This window comes from Diuraphis noxia, unplaced genomic scaffold (genome assembly GCF_037042655.1).
Source record: "Diuraphis noxia isolate RWA-SAM2 unplaced genomic scaffold, SU_Dnox_SAM2 contig0002, whole genome shotgun sequence".
Taxonomy (NCBI): domain Eukaryota; kingdom Metazoa; phylum Arthropoda; class Insecta; order Hemiptera; family Aphididae; genus Diuraphis; species Diuraphis noxia.
This window is the reverse complement of record NW_028301712.1, coordinates 50,570,346-50,577,521: the sequence shown is the minus strand read 5'-3', so window position 1 is coordinate 50,577,521 and position 7,176 is coordinate 50,570,346. Positions and strand designations below refer to the sequence as shown.

At 29.2% G+C, this 7,176-nt stretch overlaps 1 long non-coding RNA gene across 1 annotated transcript; it reads right to left on the bottom strand.

Moving 5' to 3' along the window:
* Positions 1-216: 216 nt before the first annotated feature.
* Positions 217-4,950, bottom strand: LOC149058617 (uncharacterized). Its single transcript, XR_016190260.1, has 3 exons — positions 4,818-4,950; positions 1,558-1,584; positions 217-631 (listed from the first exon to the last, which is right to left on the bottom strand). It is a non-coding gene; the product is annotated as an uncharacterized LOC149058617 (long non-coding RNA).
* Positions 4,951-7,176: the final 2,226 nt, after the last annotated feature.

Sequence of the window (7,176 nt, the reverse complement as noted above, 5' to 3'; positions counted from 1 at the left end):
ACAACTGAAGATTATTTTCAATGTTTGAAAAGTTTCACAGATATATTTTCACTAACCTTTGACATATTACACATCGATTTTGAAATTAGTGCTATTCAAGCAACAAAAGAAGTTTTTATGGATGTCAAAATCAAAACATGCCGTTTTTACCTTAGGACAAGCTTGGTGGCGTAAAGTTGAATCAATATGAATATTTTTAGAAATAATTAATCAAAATCAATTTTCAGATTAATTTAATATAAAGGGAAAAAGAAAACTTTGTTACAATTTAATTGTGCAGATGGAATAAAAAATAAATTAAGGTTAGTTGTTATATTAAAAGGATAATTATAGCAAGTTAGGTGCATAGTTTAAGACTAGTACATAAACTAAAATAATAGGTTAATACACGAAAAAACAAATAAAATACATGTTTATTCCCTCTCATCATGAATGCATTTTTCTTTTCTGTTTTTGTTAATCATTAAGTACAAAAAAAATCTTTTATAATATTATATATTAGTGATAATATATTTCTCATTAAATTCAGTGTCTTTTGTATAAAAAATTGTGAAAAAAATATTTTCATTGTCCTCGCCATCAGATTGAATTTTAGTATCACAGAGGTTTCTAAAACTTTGGCCCGCTCCATCTAAAACATGAAGATAAATTAGTATAAGAATGGTTGATTGAGTTTATTAGATAGCCCCACCACAAACCCCGTAGGTTTCGATTGTATATGAATACCATTTTTGACCTCTAATAATGCAACATTTTATTCAACACAAAGCGATATAAATATTTTCTATTGGCATAAACTAAAAAATTATTTTTTAATATTTTGATCCAATCTGCATTTATCGCATTCAATTGTTGGGTTGTACCACTAAGTCTAACATCAATTTACGTCATCAAAACATCGCACTTCAGACCATCACTATGAATCCTATCGGTTCGAAATAAACAACGCAATTCGCCGTGATATGATACTACCAACAATAGCAGATGAAATGAAAATAATGAAAATTTGTAATATCATAAAATAAAAAATTATTTTAAATCTCTAGAATTTGATAATAGATTTAATAATCCTATTAATACTTTTTACCGAGCCAAAAAGATTTTGTTCAACAAAATTTAAAAAAACCAAAAATATATAGAATAATCTATAGTTCCCAATACATGACACCCCAAATTTCTGAATTAATATATTATCATGTCCACTTCGGAAATAACCTGTTCTTGTTGTGCTATTTACTTGATCTGGAAATTCTATGAGGTTATTTTCATCTGTTGATTTTTCCCATTGATGTTATATGAAAGTTACAACCTATGCGTTGAAATTTGCTACAGTCAAGCATTTATTAGATCCCCAAATTAATGTTTTGCATTAAATACAATACATATTACTGCAGTAATTCAAACACCATATTCTTATTTAATTATAAGTCATGGCCTCTGTTTAACATTGATAACGTAAACACTACATAATGAGGTACTATTACAGTATTAAAAATCAAATTTAATTTTCAATACAGCATTATTAGTTACCTACTAGTTATTAATTAATATACATACTAGATGCTTTATAGACTTGTAATAATCCTGTAAACACAAATACCCCTGTGAGAGTTTTCAATTGTGCTTGGAGGTATCCCGTCATTTCGTCGCGGTAATTTTGTCGCACGTCAATTCGTCGCGGTCAATTGGTCGCAAGACAATTGGACGCATACGACATTTCGTCGCGTGTAATTTCGACGCATGCTACATTTGGTCGCGCGTCATTTTATCGCATATATTTATATAGGTATATAGCTAGTATTATATAAAATAGATTATCTTGTCTTTTTGGGTAGGAACATTTAATAATATAATATAAATAATAATTCTATAGTATCTTTACAATTTAGTGGTAGTGGTGTAGTACCTTCTTTATCATTAATTATTTTTATTTCAGTAGGTAATTCATTATTTGGTTTTTACGTGAGTCTTTATCGAATATTCGAATTATTACAGTGTACCTACTCATCAGTCATCACGAGTCTCTACTCTCTAATCTCTATCGATTATAGCGTTATACAGTACCGTATTATGTCTACGTATATACGTCTTGCTATAACAATTAATTATTATTATATATTTTATAAAATACAAAAATTATGACTTTACAATTTATAAAAAGTCAACGAGGGCATGATCTTTTAATTCATGACAAAAAAATATAATGATTCATCTATTAGATTAATGCAGATATGTAAAAATGTTAATAATAATCCAATATGTGAGGTTTTGAAAGGTATTGCTCATAATTTTAATTTTTATAAATAGTTATATTTTTTTTATTTTTGTGTTTTTTAAAAATATTTTATTTAGATTATCATAATTTTTTTTTTTTATTGAACATTATTTTAAGATTTATACATTAGTCTGACAAATATATATAACAATAAGCTAAAATGACTGATATGTAATTTTACATTTTATAAATACAAATATATATAACAATAAGCTAAAATGACTGATATGTAAAATTATTATTATTATTTAGAATATACCTACATAAATATATGCGATAAAATTACGCGCGACCAAATGTAGCATGCGTCGATACTACACGCGACGAAATGTCGTATGCGTCCAATTGTCTCGCGACCAATTGACCGCGACGAATTGACGTGCGACAAAAATACCGCGACGAAATGACGTATATCCGTGCTTGGACTACCTACATTCTACATCTTAGAAATCAAAAACACTTATAGGATTAAATATTCAATAGATTCAATAAATTAGTCATAAGGTTAAACATTTTAATTACAATTTTATATTTATTCTATATCCAAAACCTACGGGATTTTCCTAAACTATATGTCTTTGTTATAAAATACAATTTAAATTAATAACAAATATATTAACAATAATTGTTTCTGTATTTCACCAACAAACTAAAATTATTTTATTTTTTTATTGTTGACAGGTAATCATTTATAAAATCGAATAATGCTATAATTTATTGTTCTGTAACTGATATTTATATATATATCACCTCAATATTTAGTATTTATTTGTAACACTTAATTAACAAATTTAAACGATATTATTTATTGCACCAAATCTGATTTTTGAATATTTCACTGGTTAAACTCAAAATAAAAAAAAAAAATATGAAAGCAATACAATTGCAGAAGTTCCGTCACTCTTCGCCAATAATTAAGATGATTCAATCTTCAAGTTTGAGAATAGATTCTGGTAGCAAATGGAGTTTAGTTGATATTTTGAGAAGGTTAAAGTAAAATATTATGTGTAAACGCTAATATTTATAAGCAACACTAGTTTTTGGTCAAACGCACGTAATTGTTTGAATTAGTCACACAATTCTGCGGTACTCCTTGAATCCGATCTGTAACCGGTTAATTTATTGTCGTTGAGGATTTAAGGTTTAATCGAGGGGTGTCCAACCTTTTGTGAAGACTGGGTCACATCATATAGATAGTAGAAGTTGTTGTGGGCCACATACTTTTTTAAATAATAATACATTAAATTTAATGATTAAATTAAATTATATACAACAATACATTTCTTATAATTTTACTATATCGAATAATAAACAGAAATATTTTTACAAGTATTAATATTTCATTATAAGTATACAGAAAAATATATTTGTTTATAATAAACGTGTGCATCGGCCTTTACAGTTTATTTGTTGTTTTATATTTTTTTATTCTTAAAATAAATTTGTTCTCGTAATATTAATATATTATATACAACTAATTCATGGTTTTTAAATTGAAGTGAGGGCCGCATCATAATCTACATTGGGCTGCATGCGGTGTTGAGATGAATTAGGTCAGCGAAGGTAAATGTGCTGAGATTACAATAATATTTTACTATGTATTTTAATACGTTTAGAGGTCAGTAAGTGTATAATATGAGGTGATCATGTGAACCGGTGGTCTAGGGTTAGTCCAAGATATTTGACGTTTTGAGAGCAGGGTAGAATTTTATTATTGAGGAATATTTGTGGACAGTTTCTGGGGCGTAGTGTGAAGGTAGAGTGGAACGATTTCGTTTGGTTTAAATTCAGGCGCCATTCTGTGACCCCACTTTTGGTTTGTAGGTCAAGATGGGTTTGCATAAAAGAGGCAGCTATGTCTAGGTCAGAGTGGCATGCAAGTAGTGCTTTGTTGTCCGCAAAGTCAGCTACTATTGTGTTTTGAGTAGTTGGTTGGTCCGCGGTATAGATGTTAAAAAGGTGTGGTGCAATAACTGCACTTTGCTGAACACAGGCTTCTATTTTAGAAATATTCTAAAAAGTTATTCCTTAGTGCAAAGATAAGTAGCGATCACTAAGATATGATTTTATAAGTAGGTACAAGTATAGGAGGGAAATTGCTTTAATTTTGTGGAGGAGCCCTTGGTGGCATTGTCATACTCAATCAAATGCCTGTTCAACGTCCAACAACACTTCTGTGCATATGAGATTTTCTTCATGAGAAAAAGAGATCTTATCTACAAGACGGAGGATCTGATATATTGCGAAATGATTGTGCCTGAATCCGAATTGGAAAGGTATTTTCACAAAGTTAACATTTATTTTTTTTTATACAATTTTAAATTTCATTTTTGAAACATTTTTGTTGTATTTTGTATTGTTTTCATAAATTAAAATTTCCATCTTTACTTTTAATTTAATTCTATAGTTTTTATCAATTATTATAATTTAAATAGGTCATCAAAAGCATATTTCAATCATTTTTACTGTGAACAACTAAACTCAATGATTATGATTATATAAATATTTGACATTGAATTAATTGACTATAATATATACGTACTTTCGATTACTGTTTCTGTAAAATGACAAATCATAATAATTAGTTATGCATCTGATACGATTTTAAATAATGAATGTAAATTCCTACACGGCGAAACAATTATGTTGTACATAGATTATACAAATTTTTTTAAAGTTTTAAAAACTGCTTAAAATTTTTTATTTTGACCACTTAAATTCATCAACTAGATTCGCTTTCCTTTCAGGAAAAATACTGAAAACGAAAATCGGAACATTTTTACTACACCAAAAGTTGATGACAGAGAGAAAAAATATGCATATCATTTCAAAACCAAACAATTCACTAAAACGTTCAGAATAACAGAATCTAATACAATAAAAATAGTTCACAACACTATATTTTTCTCAATCACTTATAATAATTATAGTTGTACGCATCATTGAATGTAAATATACTGTCCTCTTGTTAGTTCTTTTTATAATATGCTTCAGTAGTCTGGGGCCTTTTTACAGCAGTGGAATTTTCCTATATTGAACTGACCCTAAGACGAGCTTAAGCTCTGTATTGTCCATATTTAATAAGCATTGACCATCATCGGCACAATTACTATCCAACTATATTTAACCTTGGTTTTGTCCCCTTAATAGTGTGGTAATATAAAGTAACAGTGGTAAGACTAACTTTTTATTTTTGAGTTTAAATTAATGGACGTATTGATCCACTTTACCTTCCAATAAAAATAAAATAAAATAAAAAATACGTACTAGAATCAGCTGAAATAAAATAAAAATTATAGTTTTTAAACATGAAATATTAACAACTGTTATCGCTCCAAGAAATTAAGCTTAACGCAGGACGCTATCTGCACGCCAGCGAAATCTTTCGTTCGTAATTACACACCACTCCGTCATTTAATCATTTAAATTATTATAATTGTAATGGCGTGTATTTAGTCTATTTGTTTTTGTGTGCTTTGTGAATGATTATTGGTCGGCCCGTTGCCTCATTATTATCATTTTCTTCATATCACCACATTATGTTATGATTAAAGTTTTTCTTTGTGTGGCAAACGCCCTTTGTTTTTGTTGTTGTTCGCATGTATATCGTTCTCTCGCTATTCTAGCGAACAATTTTTTTGTCTGTCGTAAATTATTATTATTATTTAAAATATTGTGTTTTATTAAGTCACATCGTGCGCAACCTATTTACGTTGATTATTTTGTACTACTTTATTTTTTGAATCGCATTGTGCGATCATTCAACAATAAACTTACCGACCACAAAATCGTGAGTAAATTCTTAGTCTTCTATATTATTCCTGCACTAATGTCCATCCAGCGTGGATGTATATACCAACAATTTGTTTGTCAGTGAAAAACTAATAGTCACAAACTACTGGCGAGAACTTATCCGATATCGGATTTGGTGACAACTGTCTTGCGTAAGTCCGCCAGCCACTCAAACGAGTGGTGTGAGAGGCCACCCAGGTCGTCCAGTTTTTCGTGTCGATCATCTGAGGGCCTACCAGGAGAGCAGTCCTACTTACAATTAAGTTAGTTTAAAGTACTGTCCTGGTGTTTTTTGTGAGCTCTGTGGTCATTGCACCAAATCGATTCCACCACAGAGACCCCCTCCCACAACATTAACCTGCATTTTCCTATTTCCCCATAAACTCCAACACCGGCACCCGTCCCTTCCGACGTGTAACTAAACTAACCTTTGTCTCGTTTCTCAGCAATCGGTTATTCGATTGCCCTCCCCTTTTGTCAGGCACATACACGCATCATGAATGTAAATATACTATTCTCTAGTTAGTTCTTTTTGATAATTTGGGTAGTCTGGAACCTTTTTACAGCATTGGAATTTTCCCATATTGAACTGACCCTAAAACGAGCTTAAGCCCTGTATTTTCCATATTAAAGAAGCATTGACCATCATCGGCACAATTACTATCCAACAATATTTAATCTCGGTTTTGTTTCCTTAGTATTGTGGTAATATAAAAGTAACAGTGGTAAGACTAACTTTTTATTTTTAAGTTTAAAATAATGGACGTATTGATCCACTTTACCTTCCAATAAAAAATAAAATAAAATAAAAAATACATACTAGCATAATCTGAAATAAAATTAAAATTATAGTTTTTAAACACGAAATATTAACTAAATGTTACGATAAAAGATGAAAACAAAGTGATTTATTTGAAATTTTCTCAATAAATTAAACACAAATTTTTTGGTAGGAGACCAACATTTAAATAGTTATTAAGAAATAAAGTATACATTTTTATTTAATTTTAATTTGAAATATTATTACATAGTTTATTAAAAGGAAGATGCAGATCATAAGCATATTAATTATTATTTATTTGTATGTATATTTTTTTTCTGTGTAACGT